Here is a 23,257-nt window from a genome sequence, read left to right as displayed (position 1 = left end):
ATCAACAGTTTGAGGAATAAGCAGTGTTTGAGGAATAGAGACTGATAGACACTGAGGAAAAACAGATTCCACGAATCTAAGGTAAAATAGTAGATTGAAAGGGACTGTAAAAATAGGATTTTATTTACCCTATATAGCACGCACGAAGAACAGAGGAAATAGCAGTAGATGCTCTTCGGTGCGAGTCCACTGCACCCTGACTTGGCGACAGAGGACGGCTACAGCAGCAGCGGACGAAGACGTTCCGGTTCCGGTGTGATTTCGGGGGCGGAGAGGTCGAGGGAGTGAAGCTGTTCCTCGCCGGTGACGAAGCTTCTAGAGGTGGCGCTAGGTCTTTGTTGTAGCGGAGAGGAGTTCGAGAGAGAACGAAGAGTTTTGACCGGAGGGGGTAAGGACATATTTATAGCTCAGGTGAAAACTGTCCGGCCGATTCTTTCGAACCGAACTACCCCTTCCCTTTCGTCTTCGCAAGACACGTGTATCAACCGTTTAAGGCGGTGGAGATCGTGTTTATCTGATCGTGGGAAGTGGGGTTCAGTTACTGTGTAACAATATAAAAATCATTTTTGAGGATTTGAGGATTTTGTTACAAAATCATGAGCTGACAAGGACGCAGTGAAGATTTTGAACAAAGTTTCAAGTAGAACACATATGAAGAATTGAATAGACTGGGTGAGTATAGCATAGAGGGGAGTAGAGTCCGATCACATTCACTTAGATGAAATATCAAGTTGAAGAAATAGCTATAAGTGAATGCTGTTGAGGACTTTTAATCAGAGTCTATATATATATATATATATATATAGGCAAATGAAAATCATCAAGTGTTTTTGAAGATTTTGATTAACTTGAGGATTATGTGACAAAGCGTCATGTTGATGAATTTCAGCTTTCAAGAAAAACAAGTTTGAAGAAAATCAACTTTGAAGAACAACAACTTTGAAGAAAATCAACTTTGTGGAAAAACAATTTTGAAGAAATTCAATTTGAGGAATTTCAAAGTTAGGTGGTGGCGTGACCCACCGTATAAGAATGATGATTTCACGCGCCGCGTACAATTGTCGTAGGGCCCTGAGAACAAAATTCTTCATTAATTTCCTCACACTAAGAGTGATATTCTTCATTGGTTGAAGAAAAACGATTCTTCGTGTGTTTCACATCTAAGTCATCAATTTTGCATAAGTGTTAGGATGTGTGCATGTTTTTACAAAACACTTGAAGATTCTAAGATATTTAGCTCACACCGCAACAAGCAAAACCTTTTATCATCCAAGGGATTAGTGAAGATATCTGCTAGTTGATCGTCAGTCTTCACATGGTCGATGAGGATATTGCCCTTGAGGACATGGTCCTGAAGAAAATGATGACGAATCTGGATGTGCTTAGTCTTCGAGTGTTGTACTGGGTTGTATGCAATCTTGATTGCACTCTCATTGTCGCAGTAGAGAGGCACATTCTTCATGTTGATGCCGTAGTCCTTGAGGGTTTGCTTCATCCATAGCAATTGAGCACAACATGAACCAGCAGCAATGTACTCAACTTTGACAGTGGAGAGAGAAATGCAGTGCTGCTTCTTTGAGGACCAGCGGACTAATGATCTTCCGAGGAAATGACATGTGCGAGAAGTTGACATGCGATCCACATGGTCACTAGCATAGTCAGAATCAGAATATCCCACAAGATGAAGATTTGAGCCCTTGGGGTACCATAATCCTAGTGTTGGTGTGTGAGCTAAGTATCGAAGAATATGCTTCACATCCCTATGGTGTGATTCCTTCAGTTTCGCTTGAAAACGTGCACACATGCAAACACTAAGCATTATATTTGGCCTAGATGCACACAAATACAGTAAAGAGCCAATCATGGAGCGATATACCCGCTGATCGAATTCTTTACCGTTTTCGTCAGTGCAGAGGTGGTCGTTGCATTTTGCCGCCAGGATGCTACAGACGGCAAAGAGCGAATTACAGCCGGCAAAAATTTTGTCGTCAGCCCATGACGGCAAATAATGTCGTCGGACCATGTGCCCGCAAAGGGCGTCTTTGCCGTCAGCGACCGGGACAGCAGACGGCAAAATGTTTGCCGTCAGTGGAATTATGTTGCCGTCAGCTACTTTTGGTAGACGGCAAAAAAATGGTCAGAAGACGAAACGGCCTAACTAACGGACGATGTTAGCCTTTTTGCCGTCTTCCTAACCTATACATGACAGCAAAATATGGCATTTTTTTGCCGTCTTCCTAACCTATACATGACAGCAAAATATGGCATTTTTTTTGCTGTCTTCCTAACCTACACATGACAGCAAAATATGGTCTATTTTTTGCCGTCTTCCTAGCGTGTACATGACAGCAAAATATGGTCTATTTTTTGCCGTCTTCCTAGCCTGTACATGACAGCAAAATATGGTCTATTTTTTGCCGTCTTCCTAGCCTGTACATGACAGCAAAATAGACATAATTCATACAGCATATATATATATATATATATATATATATAAAATAATCCATACAACATATATATAACATAATCCATACAATATATATATAACATAATCCATACAGCATATATGTATATAATTAACATCCATAATCCATACATCATATATATAACATCCATAATCCATACATCATATATATAACATCCTTAATCCATACATCATATATATAACATCCTTAATCCATACAGCATATAACACATCCATAATCCATACATCATATATATAACATCCATAATCCATGTCATAATATTTGGCATTACTACATATATATACACCATATATATAACATCATATATATAATCCATGTCATAATATTTGGCATTACTACATAAAATTTGGCATTACGATAGATGTCTTCATGTCAATATCGTAGTCCAAAGAACATCCGTATGACAACCTACAAGATGAAGTCATGCACATATGTCAGATTTTGGCACACAATAAATAAAGGTTATCCAGTTCTTGGCACACAATAAAATTTGAGGAACACATAGAAAATCTTCAAGCAGGGAGACTCACAAATAAAAAACATAACTGGCAACTCCATGGTGATCGGACATGTTTCATTACAAGTAGGAATAGATTGATAATGATTTTGAACATTTATAGGCAGTACTAGCTGGGAGAGCATATAAGAAGCTTCAACTGCAGACAATTGGCTCAGATCCATGTCCATACTATATATAACCATCATCCACGTCATTGATGCATGCATATATGTGTACATAGGTGAAATGTGATCGGTAGGCTAGGACGTGTGATCCATTTAAAATCTGTGCAGTGATCTTGGAGGAGATGGATTTGTGGCACCATATATCCATGATATAAAATCTAATATATAAAAAACCTGAACACGAAAAGTAGTATATGCACATGATCATTCTCCTTCAGAAATTCGCCCCCTCGGCATGTTTAAAACCTGAACAATATTCTTACTTCATTTACAGATGGCTAGGACGTGGGATCCATTTAAAACCTGAACACGAAAACCTAATATATATTCTTACTTCATTATTATTGTTGCACATGGTATATTGTTGGAAAAGAACATGGGAAAAAGCTGTAAAGGGTAACTCTGGACAATATTTACACATAATATTTCTTCCCTAAACACAAGGGCGGACGCACGTTCAAGTGAGTGGGGGCCCAGAACCCCACTCAATTTCTAATCCTGCCTTACATATCTAGTACTCCCCCACAAGTGCGGACGCACGTTCAAAATTTGTTTCTTCTAAATTTCTGGTTCTGGTTCTGGTTCATGCCATATCAAATGCACATATGGAATTCGTGATAGTATAGTACTGCTACTTTTATGAGGCATGTATTTTGTCCTAATCAAGTTTGTTAGGATTAATGTGACACACTACCAGTAGGTCATTTTCTAGGATTTGAGAATAGAGTACTAATACTTGTTTGCAGACATAGCAGGCTGCTACTGGGAAGAACAAGAAGAGGAGATTCAGTCCAGATTGGTATGATGATGATGCTAATGAGGTAAATTCCAAGTTGCTTCCATGCATATCTGCTTTGAGCCCTAATATATTATTCAGTCTAAAAATTACAGGTTGCACATAATCAAGCCATTTCTGCACACACATTAGTTACTTATATGTTTTCTCCTTTATTAATATTTAGGGATAGCTATTCATGTTTATCATATATGAGAAAAACAATGACATGATATTAACAATTAGAGCATATTAACAATTCTGCTATGTCATTCTATGGGTTCAAATGGGTCAAATACATAGCTTCAAGTGGTCTCTACTTGTAAATGAGATATGGAGGCACTAACCATAGCAGATCTCTAAGATGCGGAGAACCATCAAGGTTATTGCCAGGAGCATGAGCATGTGAAGATCCAGCATTATTCGATCCATTGGTCGATGGATGCTGCATGAAGTATTACATGGTTAGAATGACACTCGGACTAAGAAATGCAATAATGATCCTTGCAAATATTTTAGATAACTAACTGTAGAACGCGGAGTAAGGGCAGAAAAATCGACAGCGGGCATACCATACTGGGTACAATAAGCGTGCAAATTATGTTAAGAGCGGTGAAGGTTAAGCACCGATAGTAAAAGACTAGATGTGTTGGCTATTAAGGAATTGTGCTTGGCTATTAAGGAACTAACCATAAACATCTGAAAGTTTTGAGTATTTTGTGCCCACACCGCCTGCTGCGTCCTCTCATCAGCCTGTCGCCTCTCCTCCGCTCTCTCCATCGCCCTTTCCTCAACCATCAGTCGCCTCTCCTCTGCCCTCTGTGCCGCCCTCTCCGCAGCCGCCGTTGCCTCTCGACTATCAACTTCTCCTCGAGTAGGCACTATAGAATATGGCATCACAATCGCATCTTCAAATCCAACATTATGTAAGAATTACAAAAAGCATATGTAGAAGGACTTGTATAGAATACCTCCATCTCGGCCCTTGCTGGAGTCGCGCGTTCACATACAAAAGATTTTGGGAGACCTAGCCGAGCCTTGTGCTCAGCTAGAGTGCGAGTGGAGGACCTAGGGAACATGTCTCCTGCAATAGCCTCCTTGCCATGTTTCTTCCCCTCTCCAGCGATCATAACCAACTCGTGGTCAAGGGGCTCCGATGCCACATCATAGTCGGGCCCTCTCAACTTTGTTGCCACCTCTCTAACTTTGGTCAGCCGATTGTAGGCGGTCTGGCTGGTGTACGCAGACGATGTATCAGACGGATCGTAAGGCGTGGCTTTTTTGAACAATGCCTTATGGGACAAAGCATAACCAATGAAAAGGTTGGGCTCCTCCGCTTTGTGGTGAGCCGCCTGCAACCAAACCAACATGATTAGGAATTCATCACCAGGATTAATTGGCAACATGTATGACAAGAAAGAACTTATGTAGAATAAATCGATGGGACGAAAGATATACCCAACGTTTCGTGAATCCCTTAAGGCTCAAGTTTCCTTGATGGTGTGGTGGATCTTTCATTGTGTTTCGCCGATTTTTGTAATCTATGTGTTTTAACGTATACTCTTTAGAACACCGGTAGTCCACAATCCGCTCCCAGCACTCGCCCTTATCGACACACCATCTAGGAGTAACCTAATTGATCATTTGCATCTCATACACGTCAAAAAGAAATTGAGTGCCAACCAGTTGAGGAAATAAAAAGGATGGACATGATTTATTTACCTGCATGTACTCCTCCTTCGTAAGAAAGATTTTTGTAGCCGGTGTCTTAGTAGCCATCTTATAGCCCTTAGATGCCTTATAAGAACGGACGACAATAATGCACGCATCATAGAACATATTGCGCACAAGCTTCTTACAGTGAATGTTGACGTTCACTTGTGCCTCCTCCAACTTTCCATCCTCGCATCTATAGAAATCCTTCAAATACACATGAGATCAAACGAGATTAGAAATTAACTAGCTATGTCTTACATATAAAAGTGTGAATTAAACTTAATGATTACCCAAATTTCGGCAAAGACCCGCTCGGCTCTGTTGTGAACCTCAATGTTGTTGAATGTACGAACATCCTCACAGGCTTTGTAGTGTTCCCAAGTTCGTGCTACCTCCGGAACGTTGCCCTCCCCTGGCAAAGTAACCATGCCAGGGAAATGCTCCTTAAGGAGGATCCCAATGACGCCGTTCACGTGTCGGCACTTACCCGGCGCCTCATCACCAGCTTCTGTCCAAGTGCTACATAATGAGAAGCCAAAGTTATGAGCAATTGTTGCATACAATGAAGGTAGAAAAATGGGAAGCCAAAGTTAGTTACCTTACTCCATATGGAGTAATGCATGGCCTCTGCTCGCAAGATTCCCCTCGTTTTGGGAGACTTGATGCACCATGCAGGAACACAGTCTGACCCTCAAGAACTGCAATTAAACCATCATCCTCCTCCTCCTCGTCATCAGGCATGGGGGAGTGAGACATCATCTCGTCCTCAGGCACGGGGGAGTGAGACATCATATCGTCCTCATGCACGAGGGAGTGAGACATTGTCACGTCCTCACACACGGGGGAGTGAGACACCGGCTCGTCCTCGGGCAAGGGGGAGTGAGACACCGGCTCCTCCAACCTCACCTCCTCAGGCGGTGCCGCGGCAGGTGGTGGTGAGGAAGGCCGGACCGGATTTTTCTTACCCTTTCCTCCACGTCCACCTTTTACTCGACCTCTTCCTCGATGAGGCTGAGCATGGGAGGGTGCCTCAGGAGGATCGGAGAGAAAACTAGTGATCAGATTTCTCGCTATCTTGAGTGGGACCTTCTCTGCCGGAGCACTAGCAGCTGTCCTTTTCCTATGCGGTCCCACCATGCTTAACTCACCTGCTACAACAAATAGTAAAGCAATTAGTACGAATACAACAGTACAGTTCAAATAAATAAGCATAACTTCAAAAAATCACAAATGAGAATTACAAATTAAGGCGATTATAGCACAAATAAAACTTTATAGTTCAAACAAATAAGCAGAAGTTCAAAATATTGCAAATTCAACATTACAGCATGTTCGGGGTCATGGTAAAGCAACTAGTACAAAATCAACATTACAACTAAAAATAGTCGGGATCATCTGGATCACAATCCGGCTCTTCTTCTTCCTCTTCCGCTTCCTCGTCATCATCAGTATCACGCGTGTCGTCAAAGATGTCATCAGAGTGTTGGTCGTCATCATCACTATCATTGGCAATGCCTTGACGTAACCGCTCAAGCATGGATAGGTCCTCCATGTTTGTAACCTCTTCTTCTTACTCTTCTTCTTCTTCCTCTTCTTCCTCTTCTTCTTCTTCTTCATCGTCATCATCACTATCAATGTGTACTTCCATGGATGCATGGATGTTGCGACGGCCTCTAGGCCCATGTTCTTCTTGGAAGAATTCTCCATCATATGTGTCAGGGTTGATGTGAGGTTGATAATCCTCTTCACTGGGAGAACATTGTTTACCATGTGGCGGCACATCATACACGACATACCAACCCTTAAGATGCGCCTTCTTTTGACATGCGTACTTGAGATAGAAAACTTGTGTCGCTTGTTGAGCCACAATATAGACATCCTCGCATTCTAATTTGCTGTCTTGTCGAATTTCAACTAGACCAATATCATCTCTCCGCCTAACCTTCTCCGAATCGAACCAATGGCATTTAAAGACAATGACTTTTGGAGGATTTGCCCCAAAGTAATGCAGTTCATATATTTCATTAAGTCTTCCATAATACTCAACTCCATTGCAAATAGCCGACACTCCTGTGTTTCTTGATTTTAGAACGGCCCGACGTTCCTCGTTCTCATGTGTGCGGAAGTGATATCCATTGATGTTGTATCTCTCGAACGTACCGACCTTATAGTCAAAGCCGTTAGCAACTTGTTTCAACTCGTTGTCCAATACTGACGTGCCCTACAAGTTTAAGAGAGAAGGATCGGTGAATTAGTCGCACGTAATACCAACTTAGGTTCTTCCATAATAAGAATTATATATACCTTTCCTTTGAACCAAGAAATGAAACCGTAATTGCCGTCTCCGTTGCCAGCAAAAAGCTCATACTCTTCGAGTGAATCACGTTCGACCCCTCCATTAGAGAATTGAGCAACGAAATCACCGAGCAATGAGAAATGAGCAGAGTTAGACACAAACATATGAGTAAGTGTTACATGATGTACCAATCACTTACTCAATGTATGGCTGCACTTCTTTTAAGTTGGTGAGGATATACAACGTAAGCAAGCTCCACTCTTTCACATCCAGATTCTTTGAACCAGAAGCACCCACATGTCCGAGTTGCCCTTTGAAGAAGCTGAGAGTGGATTCATGTTTGGGGTCGCCGGTATTGTAACGAGACTTCGCATTATGCAAGCTTGGAATATTGGCCCCATAGCGTGATGTCGTGAAGTTTGTCACCTCTTCCGCCAAGAATGCCTCGACTATGGATGCTTCAATTCTACATTTATTTCTACATTTAACTCGAAGAGTCTTTTGCATTCTCTCAAGTCCATAGCACCAACGATTCTGCACAGGGCCACCCAATCTTGCCTCAGATGGGAGGTGTAAAATCATATGTTCCATCAGATTAAAGAAGCCTGGTGGAAATATCTTCTCTAGCTTGCAGAGCAACTCGGGTGCCCGTTTTTCCATGTCATCTAACACAGTAGGAGATACTTCTTTAGCACAAAGAACACGGAAGAAATAGCTAAGCTCTGCCAATACTTCCCAATCATCCTTAGGGATATAGCCTCGAATCATCACCGGCATTAACCGCTCAAGCCATATGTGCCAATCATGACTCTTCAAGCCATTGAGCTTCAATTTATCAAGATCCACTGCCCTCATTAGATTCGCTGCATACCCATCAGGGAACACCAAAGTTTTGAACCACATGAGTATCTCCTTCTTTTGTTCCCTTGTAAGAACAAACCTAGCCCGTGGCGTCGTCCATTTCTTCCGGTCCATGCGTTGCTGCAAGTTTTGTTCGGGTCTATCACATAGCTTCATCACATCTAGTCTAGCCTTAGTATTGTCCTTCGTCTTCTCAGAAATGTTGAACAATGTGCCAAAAATGGCCTCGGCGATATTCTTTTCAGTGTGCATTACATCAATGTTATGTGGAAGCTCGAGCTGATGGAAGTAGGGGAGATCCCAGAAGCATGGCCTATGAGTCTAGGCATGTTCTTCATTATATCCCAAGAAATACCCTGGACGGATGGGATCAGGCTCGAGAGCATCTAGTGGATTACGAATCTGTTCATCCGTCATCTCAGGTGGTGCCGAGTGTTCGACAACTTCACCTTTCATGAAGTTCTTCTTGTCTTGCCTGAATGGATGGTCGGGCAACAAATGTTGTCTATGGAAATCAAAGCAAGAATACTTGCGACCATGTTGCGGCCAACGACACTGAAGGTTTGCCTTGCATCTAGGGCATGGGAACCTCCCATGCACAGACCACCCCATGAAAAGTGAAAACATCGGTAGGTCATGCATTGAGTACAGGTACCAAACATGCATATTGAAGTTCTTCTTGCTAGCAACGTCGTATGTCTGTATCCCATTCACCCAAGCTTCTTTCAACTCATCTATCAGTGGCTGGAGGTACACATTTATATTCTTTCCCGGATACTTGGGCCCTGGAATTATCAATGATAGGAATATGTGCTTGCGTTGCATTAGGACGCCTGGGGGAGGTCGAGGGGAACAATAAATACAGGCCAACAACTATATGTCTTTGAGACAAAACCAAACGGATTGAACCCATCGAGTCCGATGGCGACTCGTGGATTCCTTGCCTCTTTTGCTTTCTCAGGATGTAATCGATCGAAATTCGTCCATGCTTGGGCACAAGATGAATGTATCAACATTGGTCTCCCATGATCATCCTTGTCGCGTCTTATCCCATATTTGTGCCATACCATCTGTAAGGCCGTATCTTCGTTCAAGTAAAGGCGTTGAAGTCTTGGCAGGATTGGAAGATACCAAAGAACATTTGCGGGGAATTTGGTATGCTTCTTCGTACCATCAGGGAGGACTCTCTCGGTATACCTATAGGAGCCGCACTTGACACAGTATTTGTCGTCTGCATACTCTTTCGTAAATAAGACACATCCGTTTGGGCAAGCGTGTATCTTCTCATACGGCATCTTAAGTGCACGTAGGGTTTTCTTTGCTTCGTACCAACTTTTAGGCAGTTTCTGCCCATCAGGGAGAGAGCGGCCCCAAGAGGTCATCATTGAATCAAAGTTATCTCTGCTCATGTTGAACTGGGTCTTCATAGACATTGCTTGTCCGATGGCATCCAACTGGCATTGATCTGTGTAGTCATGAAGAGGTTGTTGTGACGAATTCAACATTTCTAAGAATGCCCTCGCGGACTCCTCTGGTTCTTCATCTGATCCCGCATCACGTGCATCGTTGAAGTCAGCTACCATGACATCGATCCCGGTACTGTCATCGTAGGTGTGCCGAAGAACGACCTCCTCTCTGCTACGTTCAATCTTGCCGTGAAAGGTCCATCGTTTATACCCAGGCTTAAACCCATGCTTCTGCAGATGTAAAGACATCATCTTTTTTGTGTGTTCTTTATAGTTTTTGCACTGCAAGCAATGACACCAAATTTTTCTCTTGCCACTAGCAAATGTTGCCTCTATGAATTTATTGGTCTTGTCAACCCACTCAGCGGTCATGCCAACCTGACTAGGGTGGCCAGTGTACATCCACTCATGATCATCCATAGCGCTACTTGCACTAACAATACGGGTATTTTGTTCAGATTCATCAAGTTAGATATAATGTAATTACACGTAGATACATAACTAATTACTTTTGTCATATTATTTACGCCATAGTTTTATTTTTTATCATACAAAAGGGAAACGAGCATTAATGGATTCAATCCTATCTCTAATAGGTAAGATGGGTCCTAATCCCACCCGAGTACGTGTAGATTGGGTTCGTTCCCCGTGCTCTACTCCGGTCCAAGGAAAAATTTCAGCAGCACCTCCCCGCTATTCTCCTGGTACACGTCTCGACAACAAGCCGAGAGAATCTGTACCCGGAGAACAACGGGGTGGTGCTGACGAAATTTTCCTCGAACGGAAGTAGAGAGCACGGGAAACGTAACCCAATCTACACGTACTCGGGCAGTCCATGGATAATGTGGACAATTCGAAAGGATGGCGGTTATAAATATGCAAAGACATGCATATTTATAGGTGCCGCCCTTTCGAACGGGAGACGCCTAGGTTACGAGACTTGACATGATAGAAAACTCTAGATGCATCAGATGATGACAGAACAGAGCAAATAGGGAAGGGGGGAGATGATAGTCGAGCTCACACCTAGACAGTAGAGGCGGAAGTCAAACTACGAGGGCAACGACAACGGGACCGACGGTGCTCCTCGAGACGAAGAGAAGATCCCTGCACATGAAAAGCACCGGCACAACCAACATCAGCAGTAACACAACAATCTAATAAACAACATCAACAACATCACCTTGCAGTTCAACATCTAACCTAAAGAAAATAAGTAAGAAAAAAGAACCCACAAAATAATATGTTCTGTTAAGGTTCCTAGAAAAAGAAAGTAAAACAAAATTTGTGAAAAAGTTGATGTAATTGAGAAGAAAAGGTGGCCCTGTTCAAAGGAATAGTTGACACATGTTGTTTCCGTAACAAATTTAGTGCCAGGCTATCACAAACCTAACTTTGGAATTGTTCAGAATCATCTACTATCACGTATACAAATTGATGGGGTTATAGTCCTAGGGTAGGGTCATAGGCCTGCCCTATAAGTCCTACCCAGGGACTACCCTTCATAAGGGATAAGACCCTTAGTCAGTTCCGACTGAATTAAGGACTTCCCATCATCCAGTCGGTAACGAATCCTCCACCATCCAGTCGGAGATGAGCATTCGGAGTATATGAAACTAACCGACTCGATTCCACTCTGTGCATCGTAACCCCCTGTAGGGAAACGGTCGTACATTTCCGTGTGCCTTCATTAGCATTTAAGATATACGTTACCTGTAACGTAGGCATTTATTCGCCACTACACCCCTGTGCACCGAACTGTTGTGGAGGGCAGCACACTCTATATAAGCCGCCCGTTCCCACTGGTGCAAGGGTTAGCAATTCACTATAGTCCATATTCCACTCGACAACAAGCTCCCAGAGCACTGAGACGTAGGGCTATTACCTCCACTGTAGAGGGGCCTAGACTCATACAACCTCGTCGTAGCTAAGGCTCTGCCCATCCTTTCGTACCCTACATATCTACTGTCAGACTTATACCCACGACAGTTGGCGCCCACCGTGGGGCAGGCGTCTAAGCGACTTCCGGCGAGTTTGCGACTACATCTTTTCGTCATGTCATCCGGTGGAGATTCGAGCATGGGTCACGAGATCTACTTCAGCGCTCTCTCCTTCATCGTCGACGATTCGGCATGGCTTTGGGACGCCCCTCTCGACGTCGAGGCGTTTCCCCGTCGCGGAGCTACGCACTTCCGTGTCGGCGCCCGCGGCATTCTTCTTCTCCAACAGTCGACTCCGGTGTCGACCTACACCGCCGTCACGCGCCGCAACAAGCGGTCCCGCCGTCCGCGGCTCCAGCGTTGGGTGCAACACGCCCAGGCGTGCCAGAACGCGTCTTCACAAGTGGCGGTCCTAGAGTCGGTTGTGGTTGCCCCGCCGTCCCAGCGCTCGGACTCGGTTCCGACTGAGTTTCCTTCCGAGTACTTGGGTCGCGGGCCTGCATCAGAAGTACACATGGCCAACTCCCATGAAAGTCCCCACCAAACTGGCCGGAACGAGCACGAGATCGGCGAAACATCCGACGGTCGCCGTCCACCTCGCCGTTCTGCCAGTCGGCACACTCGGCGGAGAAACGTGGAGTTGTTCCGCACACCCATCCTCAACTTGGCTGCCGCTGCCAAGATAGCCGATTCCCTTTAGCCGACTGATTCAGAGGCTGGTAGGGGCATCGAGCAAATCCGCGCCCTGCTGCACACGGCGCAGCAAGAAAACTCGCCGGTCTCCCAGTCGCACAACAGGATCCACAATAGTTCTGTTCATGTGAACACGCATCCGTCAGTTCACAGCCCTGGTTCTCATCAGCGACCCAGGGGAGGCAGCCGTTCCATGAATCCCGAAGATCGTCGCCATTCAAGCACCCCTCCGTGGGGTGGGCCCTAGGGGCCCCGACATCATGATGATCGGCGTTCAGTTAGTGACACTTACGATCCAAGGCCCGACGCGAGAGGGCATATCGCCCAGCGGAGGGTCGACAAGGGCCGAGCCCACCGCGATGGTCACGATATTGACCGTCCGAGTGAAAGCAGGACCATCGTTTCTGGTCCCGAGTGTTTCAGTCGAGCCATCCGTTCGGCTGACATCCCTCCCAACTTCCGATTGGCGACGGGGATCAACAAGTTTGCAGGAGAGTCCAAGCCAGAAACGTGGCTGGATGACTACCGAGTGGCAGTCCAGATCGGAGGAGGGGACGACCACGGCGCCATGAAGCACCTCCCTCTGATGCTCGACGGCTTGGCGCGAGCGTGGCTGAACCAATTGCCCCCCTCAAGCATCTACAGCTGGGCAGATCTGGCCCGAGTGTTCATCAGGACCTTCGAAGGGACGTGCAAGCGCCCTGCTGGCCTCGTGGAGCTCCAACACTGTGTCCAGAAGCAGAATGAGCCCGTGCGCGATTTCATTCAGCGTTGGACGACCCTCTACCACACGGTGGAGAACGTCACAAAGCACCAAGCAGTCCGCGCCTTCAAGGCAGGCGTGCGGTACAGGGATCTGTACCTGAAGTTCGGTCGAACAGGCGACATCTCCATGAGCAAGATGATGGAGATAGAGGCACGCTATGCAAATGGCGAAGAAGAGGACCGCATCCGTAGCGGCAAGCACAAAACAGTCGCCGATGGAGATGGAAATAACACTCGGAAGCAGAAGCAGAAAGCTCCGTCCACTCCGTAGGCAGAAGCCGCAGCTGTTACTGATGCCAAGTTCAAGGGCAAGGGGAAGGCTCAGTTCACCCCCAAGAAGAAGCAGTTCAACAACCCCATCCTGGACCAGCCATGTCCGATTCACACAAAGATGGATGAAGAGGGCAACGCCATATATCCGAAGCATACCACTCGACAATGTCGCCTGCTGATCCAGGGGTTCTGCGAAGGGCAACCGAGTGAAAAGGGCAATGAATAGGATGAGGAGGATAAGGAGGATCCGTTCCCCCAAGTCCATGCAACATTGATGATTTTTGCCGACGTTGAGAGCAAGAGTCGACTGAAGCTGGTGAACAGGGAGGTGAACATGGCCACGCCTACCAACCCCAAGTTCCTCAAATGGTCTCAGACTGCGATCACCTTTGACCAGTCGGATCATCCAGCACACGTACCCACCCCAGGGAGACAGGCTCTGGTTGTCGACCCGGTGGTGGAAGGAGTCCGACTGCGCAAAGTCCTCATGGACGGCGGCAATGGCTTGAACATCATGTACGCCGACACTCTCAAGGGGATGGGCATTCTGATGTCCAAACTCAGCAAGAGCAGCATGCAGTTCCATGGAGTCGTCCCTGGACGAAAGGCCAAGTCACTCGGCCAGATCGCGTTGGACGTCGTTTTCGGCTCCGACAAGTACTTCCGCTAGGAAAAGCTGACGTTCGAGGTGGTGGACTTCCAGAGCACGTACCACGCAATTCTGGGCCGCCCGGCGTATGCACGTTTCATGGCCCGTCCATGTTACGTGTACCTGAAGCTAAAGATGCCAGGCCCGAAAGGTGTGATCACTATCATAGGCAATCGACAGCGGGCCGAAGAGTGTCTGCAGCAGGGATCAAGGATCGCTGATCAGCAGATGGCTATCCTCGAGCTTGACGAGTACAAGAAAACAGTCGACCCCGCTGACTTGATGCGTGTGATGGGGTTATAGTCCTAGGGTAGAGTCATAGGCCTGCCCTATAGGTCCTACCCAAGGACTACCCCTCACAAAAGACAAGGCCCTTAGTCAGCTCCGACTGAATTAACGAGTCCCCATCATCCAGGCGGTAACAGGTCCCTGATCATCTAGTCGGAGACTAGCATTCGGAGGATATCAAGCTAACCGACTGGATACCACTCGGTACATCGTAACCCCCGTGGAGGGAAACGGTCGTACGTTTCCAGGTGCATTTATTAGCATTTAGGGCGTACGTTACCTGTAACGTACGCATTCAATCGCCACTACTCCACCCCTGTACCGGAACCGTTGTGGAGGGCAGCGCACTCTATATAAGCCACCCTCCCCCGCTGGTAGAGGGGTTAGCAACTCATTGTATTCCATATTTCCACTCGACAACAAGCTCCCTGAGCAATGAGACGTAGGGCTATTACCTCCACCGCAGAGGGGCCTGAACTCAAACAACCTCGCCGTAGCTAAGGCTCTGCCCATCCTTTTCGTACCCTACACATCTACTGTCAGGCTTATACCCACGACAGTTGGCGCCCACCGTGGGGCAGCCGTCTAAGCGACTTCCGGCGAGTTTGCGACTACTTCCTTTTGTCATGTCGTCCGGTGGAGGTTCGAGCATGGGTCACCAGATCTTCTTCGGCGGTCTCTCCTTCATCATCGACGATTCGGCGTGGCTTCGGGATGCTCCTCTCGACGTCGAGGCGCTTCCCCGTCGTGGGGCTACGCACTTCCGTGCCAGCGCCCGCGGCATTCTTCTTCTCCAACAGTCGGCTCCGGTGTCGACCTGCACCGCCGTCACGCGCCGCAGCAAGCGGTCTCGTCGTCCACGGCTCCAGCGCTGGGTGCAACACGCCCAGGCGGGCCATAACGTGTCTTCACAAGTGGCGGTTCTAGAGTCCGTTGTGGTTGCCCCGCTGTCCCAGCACTCGGACTCGGTTCCGACTGAGTTTCCTTCCGAGTATGCGGGTCGCGGGCCCGCAGCAGAAGTCCACATGGCCAACTCCCATGAAGATCCCCGTCAATCTGGCCGGAGCAAGCGCGAGGTCGGCGAAACGTCTGGCGCGCGCCTCCACCTCGCCGTTCTGCGAGTCGGCACACTCGGCGGAGCAACGTGGAGTAGTTCCGCACACCCCTCCTCAACTTGGCTGCGGCTGCCAAGATAGCCGATTCCCTCAAACCGGCTGATTCGGAGGCTGGTAGAGGGATCGAGCAGATCCGAGCCGTGTTGCGCACGGCGCAACAGCAGAATTCGGCGGTCTCCCAGTCGCACAACAGGATCCATAATAGTTCTGTTCATGCGAATACGCATCTGTCGGTTCACAGCCCTGGTTCCCATCAACGGCACACGGGAGGCAGCCGTTCCATGAATCACGAAGATCACCGCCGTTCACGCACCCCTCCGCGGGGTGGGCCCTATGGGTCCCGACATCATGGTGATCGGCGTTCAGTCGGCGACACTTACGACCCAAGGCCCGTCGCAAGAGGGCGTATCGCCCAGCGAAGGGTCGACAGGGGCCGAGCCCACCGCGATGGTCACGATATGGACCATCCAAGTGGAAGCAGAACCATCGTGTCTGGTCCCGAGTGTTTTAGTCGAGCCATCCGCTCGGCTGACATCCCGCCCAACTTCCGATTGGCGACGGGAATCAGCAAGTTTACAGGAGAGTCCAAGCCGGAAACATGGCTAGATGACTACCGAGTGGCGGTCCAGATCGGAGGAGGGGACGACCATGTCGCCATGAAGCACCTCCCTCTGATGCTCGACGACTCGGCGCGAGCGTGGCTGAATCAGTTGGCCCCCTCAAGCATCTACAGTTGGGCAGATCTGGCCCGAGTGTTCATCAAAACCTTCGAAGGGACGTGCAAGCGCCCTGCAGGCCTCGTGGAGCTCCAGCATTGCGTCCAGAAGCATAATGAGCCCCTGCGTGACTTCATTCATCGTTGGACAACTCTCTACCACACGGTGGAGAACGTCACCGAGCATCAAGAAGTCTGCGCCTTTAAGGCAGGCGTGCGGTACAGAGATCTATACCTAAAGTTCGGCCGAACGGGTGACATCTCCATGAGCAAGATGATGGAGATAGCAGCTCGCTACGCAAATGGCGAAGAAGAGGACCGCATCCGAAGCGGCAAGCACAAGAGAGTCGGCGACGGAGATGGAACCAACACTCGGAAGCAAAAGCAAAAAGTTCCATCCACTCCGCAGGCAGAAGCTGCAGTCGTGACCAATGCCAAGTTCAAGGGCAAAGGGAAGGCGCAGTTTACCCCGAAGAAGAAGCAGTTCAATAATCCCATCCTGGACCAGCCATGCCCGGTTCATACGAAGATGGACGAAGAGGGCAACCCCATATATCCAAAGCATACCACTCGACAGTGTCGCCTCCTGATCCAGGGGTTCGGCGAAGGGCAACCGAGTGAGAAGGTCAATGAACAAGATGAGGAGGATAAGGAGGATCCGTTCCCCCAAGTCCATGCGACACTCATGATTTTTGCTGACGTCGAGAGCAAGAGTCGACTGAAGCTGGTGAACAGGGAGGTGAACATGGCCACCCCTGCCAGCTCCAAGTTCCTCAAATGGTCTCAGACTGCGATCACCTTTGACCAGTCGGATCATCCAGCACATGTACCCACCCCAGGAAGACAAGCTCTGGTCGTCGACCCGGTGGTAGAAGGAGTCCGACTGCGCAAAGTCCTCATGGACGGCGGCAGCAGTTTGAACATTATGTACGCCGACACTCTCTAGGGGATGGGCATTCCGATGTCCAAACTCAGCGAGAGCAGCATGCAGTTCCATGGAGTCATCCCTGGACGGAAGGCCAAGTCACTCGGCCAGATCGCGTTGGACGTCGTTTTCGGCTCCGACAAGAACTTTCGCAAGGAAAAGCTCACGTTTGAGGTGGTGGATTTCCAGAGCACTTACCACGCAATTCTGGGCCGCCCAGCGTATGTGAGTTTCATGGCCCGTCCATGTTATGTATACTTGAAGCTAAAGATGCCAGGCCCGAAAGGCGTGATCACCATCACGGGCAATCGACAGCGAGCCGAAGAGTGCGTGCAGCAGGGATCAAGAACCGCCGACCAGCAGATGGCCGTCCTCGAGCTCGACGAGTACAAGAAAACAGTCGACCCCGCGGACCTGATGCGCTCAAAGAAGCCAGCTTCTGAATCCGCATTCCAATCGGCGGGAGAGACGAAGAAGGTCAGCATTCACCCGACGAACGACACTGCTGCCCCGACGAACATCTCCACCACCCTCGATCCTAAATAGGAAGCCGAGCTCACCCAATTCCTCCGTGAGAACTGGGACATCTTTGCATGGAAACCCTCTGACATGCCAGGTGTACCCACGGAGTTGGCTGACCACCGACTGCATGTGGACCCCGTCGCTCGGCCCGTCCGAGAGCGCTTGCGCCGGTCCGCCGCGCACAAGAGGAAAGCAATCGGGGAGGAGGTGGCCAAGCTGCTGGCAGCCAACTTCATTCGCGAGGTTCACCACTCCGAGTGGCTTGCCAATGTTGTCATGGTGCCCAAGAAGGACAAGTCGCTCCGAATGTGTATCGACTTCAAGCATCTCAATAAGGTCTGCCCGAAGGACCATTTTCCGCTCCCCCGCATAGATCAAATTGTTGATTCGACTGCGGGGTGCGAGCGTTTGTCATTTCTTGATGCCTACTCGGGCTATCATCAGATCCGTCTGTATGGCCCCGATGAATTAAAGATAGCCTTTATCACCCCATTCAGGTGCTTCTGCTACATCACTATGCCATTTGGTTTGAAGAATGCAGGAGCTACCTTTATGCGCATGATCCAAAAATGCCTTCTCGACCAGATCGGTCGGAATGTGGAGGCATATATGGATGATATCGTAGTCAAGTCACGCAAAGGTTCCAACCTGCTGACTGACTTGGCAGAAACATTCGCCAACCTTCGTAGGTACGATATCAAGCTCAACCCTGCCAAATGTTCATTCGGCGTTCCCAGCGGAAAGTTACTCGGTTTCTTCGTTTCCGAACGAGGGATCGATGTCAACCCCGAAAAGATCGGGACCATCGTTCGAATGGAGAGGCCGGTCAGAATACACGATGTTCAACGGCTCACAGGTTGCCTAGCGTCTTTGAGCAGGTTCATCAGTCGACTCGGCGAGAAAGCACTTCCTCTGTACCGACTCATGAAGAAATCAGATACTTTCGAGTGGACAGACGAAGCCCAAGTCGCATTCGACGACCTCAAAGTCCTACTTTCCACCCAGCCGGTTCTTACTGCTCCGCTCAATAAAGAACCCCTTCTTCTGTATATCGCGGCTACATATCAAGTCGTCAGTACTGTTCTTACAGTCGAACGAGAAGAAGAAGGCAAAGCATACAAAGTTCAGCGACCAGTGTACTACGTCTCCGAGGTCCTGACTCCTTCCAAGCAGAGGTATCCCCACTATCAAAAACTTATCTACGGGATTTACATGACTGCGAAGAAGGTGGATCATTATTTCCAAGACCATTCGGTGTTTGTCGTTTCTGATGCTCCGTTGTCGGAAATTCTCCACAATCGGGACGCGTCAGGCCGAGTGGCGAACTGGGCAATGGAGATGTTGTACTGTGATATCAAGTTCGAGGCCAAGAAAGCTATTAAGTCTCAAGCTCTGGCTGACTTCATAGCAGAATGGGTAGAACAACAGCAATTGACCCACATCTACTCGGCCCATTGGACAATGTTCTTTGATGGGTCCAAGATGTTGAATGGCTTCGGCGTTGGCGTTGTGATCATATCGCCAAAGGGCGACAAACTCAAGTACGTGCTGTAGATACACTTTGATTCCTCCAACAACGAGGCAGAGTATGAAGCTCTCCTCTACGGATTGCGCATGGCCATCTCACTCGGCGTCCGTCGCCTGATGGTCTACGGCGATTCAGATTTGGTGGTCAATCAAGTGATGAAAGAGTGGGATGTCAGGAACCCCACCATGACCACATATTGCAATGCAGTGAGGAAGCTCGAGAAAAAGTTTGAAGGTTTGGAACTCCACCATGTTCCGCGACTGAAAAACCAAGCAGCTAATGAGTTGGCAAAACTCGGATCCACTCGGAGACCAGTCCCGAGTGACGTCTGCCTCGAGCACCTTCACCTCCCTTCACTCAAAGAAGATCCTTTTACAGAAGAACCAGTACAACCAAAGAGTTCAACAGATCCGACTGAAGTCGATGTACCTGCTGTGGTTGATCTGGTCATGGAGATTCTTACTGTCATCCCCGATTGGACTGTGCCGATCATTGCATATATCCTGAGACAGGAACTACCAGAAGACGAAGTCCAGGCCGGGCACATAGTCCGCAGGTCGAATTCATTCACTGTCATTGATGGCCAATTGTACAGGGAGAGCGTTTCATGCGTTCTCCAACGATGCATCTCCCCAGAGGAGGGGCAGCTGATCCTGGAAGATATTCACTCGGGGACCTGCGGTCATCACGCCTCTTCGAGAGCAATCGTCGCCAAGGCATTCAGGGCTGGTTTTTTCTGGCTGCAGGCAAACGAGATGGCTAAAGATACAGTCGGACCATTAAAGACAGGCCAAGGGGTATACACACATCTGTTGGTGGCAGTCGACAAGTTCACGAAATGGATCGAAGCCAAGCCCATCAAGAAACTCGACGCCTCAACAGCCGTCAAGTTTATCAGGGACATCATCTCCAGATTTGGTGTACCTCATAGCATAATCACGGACAACGGGACAAACTTTGACTCGGACAGATTCAAAGGTTTCTGTGCAAGCCAAGGTATCCGAGTGGATTTTGCTTCCGTAGCACATCCTCAATCCAATGGACAAGCAGAGCGGGCGAATGGGCTTATTCTTCAAGGTTTGAAGCCCCGAGTCCTGCGAGAGGTGGGACACGCCGCTGGCGCATGGGTCACCGAGTTACCTTCAGTACTTTGGGGTCTCCGCACAACCCCGAACAGATCTACAAGGCGATCACCGTTCTTCCTCGTTTATGGAGCAGAAGCGGTCCTTCCGAGTGACTTGCTTCACAATGCGCCACGAGTCGAACTCTTCTCCGAAGCTGAAGCAGAACAAGCAAGGCAAGATGGAGTGGACCTTCTGGAGGAAGAGCGCGAGATGGCACTGACTCGCTCAACCATTTATCAACAAGATCTGCGGCGTTTTCATGCACGCCACGTCAGGAGTCGTGCGTTCCAAGCAGGCGCCCTGGTGCTCCGAGTGGATCAGCAAAGACCTCACAAGTTGGCTCCGGCCTGGGAAGGACCTTTCATCATCTCCAAGGTGCTGAACAACGGAGCATACAGACTCTACAACATCGACAGGGAGACAGACGAGCCGCGAGCATGGAATGGAGATCACCTGAAGCGCTTCTACACGTGACCATCGACTGAAGCAGTGTAAAGAACAAGTATTGATGAAATAATATAAAGCAGATTCAGTTGTTGCAGATTCAGAATTCTTCCACGGCCGCAGACTCCGGTCTCAAAAAAAAATCTCCGAGTGTGCACTTAACGTCACACTCAGGGACTTAGCTACGATCTAGAATCGCCTAAGGATTAACTTTCTCCGAGTGTGCACTTAACGTCACACTCGGGCACTTAGCTGCGATCCAGCATCGCCTAAGCATTAACTTTCTCCGAGTGTGCACTTAACGTCACACTCGGGGACTTAGCTGCGATCCACCATCGCCTAAGCATTAACTTTCTCCGAGTGTGCACTTAACGTCACACTCGAAGACTTAGCTGCGATCCAGCATCGCCTAAGCATTAACTTTATCCGAGTGTGCACTTAATGTCACACTCCGGGACTTAGCTGCGATCCAGCATCGCCTAAGCATTAACTTTCTCCGAGTGTGCACTTAACGTCACACTCGGAGACTTAGCTGCGATCCAGCATCGCCTAAGTATTAACTTTCTCCGAGTGTGCACTTAACGTCACACTCGGGGACTTAGCTGCAGTCCAGCATCGCCTAAGTATTAACTTTCTCTGAGTGTGCACTTAACGTCACACTCGGGAACTTAGCTGCGGTCCAGCATCGCCTAAGTATTAACTTTCTCCGAGTGTGCACTTAACGTCACACTCGGGGACTTAGCTGTGGTCCAGCATCGCCTATGTATTAACTTTCTCCGAGTGTGCACTTAACATCATACTCGGGGACTTAGTTGCGGTCCAGCATCGCCTAAGTATTAACTTTCTCTGAGTGTGCACTTAACGTGACACTCAGGGACTTAGCTGTGATCAAGAATCACCTAAGTAATACATTTCTCCGAGTGTGCACTAGACGTCGCACTCGGGGACTTAGGTGTGATCAAGAATCACCTAAGTAATAACTTTCTCCGAGTGTGCACTAAATGTCGCACTCGGAGACTTATCTATGATCAAGAATCACCTAAGTAATAAATTTCTCCGAGTATGCACTAAACGTCGCACTCGGGGACTTAGCTGTGATCAAGAATCACCTAAGTAATATATTTCTCCGAGTGTGCACTAAACGTCGCACTCGGGGACTTAGCTGTGATCAAGAATCACCCAAGTAATAACTTTCTCCGAGTGTGCACTAAACGTCGCACTCGGAGACTTAGCTGTGATCAAGAATCACCTAAGTAATAAATTTCTCCGAGTACGCACTAAACGTCGCACTCGGGGACATAGCTGTGATCAAGAATCACCTAAGTAATACATTTCTCCGAGTGTGCATTAAACGACGCACTCTGGGACTTAGATGTGATCAAGAATCACCTAAGTAATAACTTTCTCCGAGTGTGCACCAAACGTCGCACTCGGAGACTTAGTTGTGATCAAGAATCACCTAAGTAATAAATTTCTCCGAGTATGCACTGAACGTCGCACTCGGGGACTTAGCTGTGATCAAGAATCACCTAAGTAATACATTTCTCCGAGTGTGCACTAAACGTCGCACTCGGGGACTTAGCTGTGATCAAGAATCACCTAAGTAATAACTTTCTCCGAGTGTGCACTAAACGATGCACTCGGGGACTTAGCTGTGATCAAGAATCACCTAAGTAATACCTTTCTCCGAGTGTGCACCAAACGTCACACTCGGGGACTTAGCTGTGATCAAGAATCACCTAAGTAATAACTTTCTCCGAATGTGCACTAAACGTCACACTCGGGGACTTAGATGTGATCAAGAATCACCTAAATAATAACCTTCTACGAGTGTGCACTAAACGTCGCACTCGGAGACTTAGCTGTGATTCAGAATCACCTAAGTATTAACTTCCTCCGAGTGTGCACTAAACGTCGCACTCGGAGCCTTAGCTGCGATCAAGAATCGCCTAACTAGTAATTTTCTTCGACTGCGCACTTCACGCCACACTC

The sequence above is a fragment of the Hordeum vulgare genome, chromosome 6H (genome assembly GCF_904849725.1).
Source record: "Hordeum vulgare subsp. vulgare chromosome 6H, MorexV3_pseudomolecules_assembly, whole genome shotgun sequence".
Taxonomy (NCBI): domain Eukaryota; kingdom Viridiplantae; phylum Streptophyta; class Magnoliopsida; order Poales; family Poaceae; genus Hordeum; species Hordeum vulgare.
The sequence above is the reverse complement of the archived record's forward strand: the minus strand, read 5'-3'. Positions refer to the sequence as shown.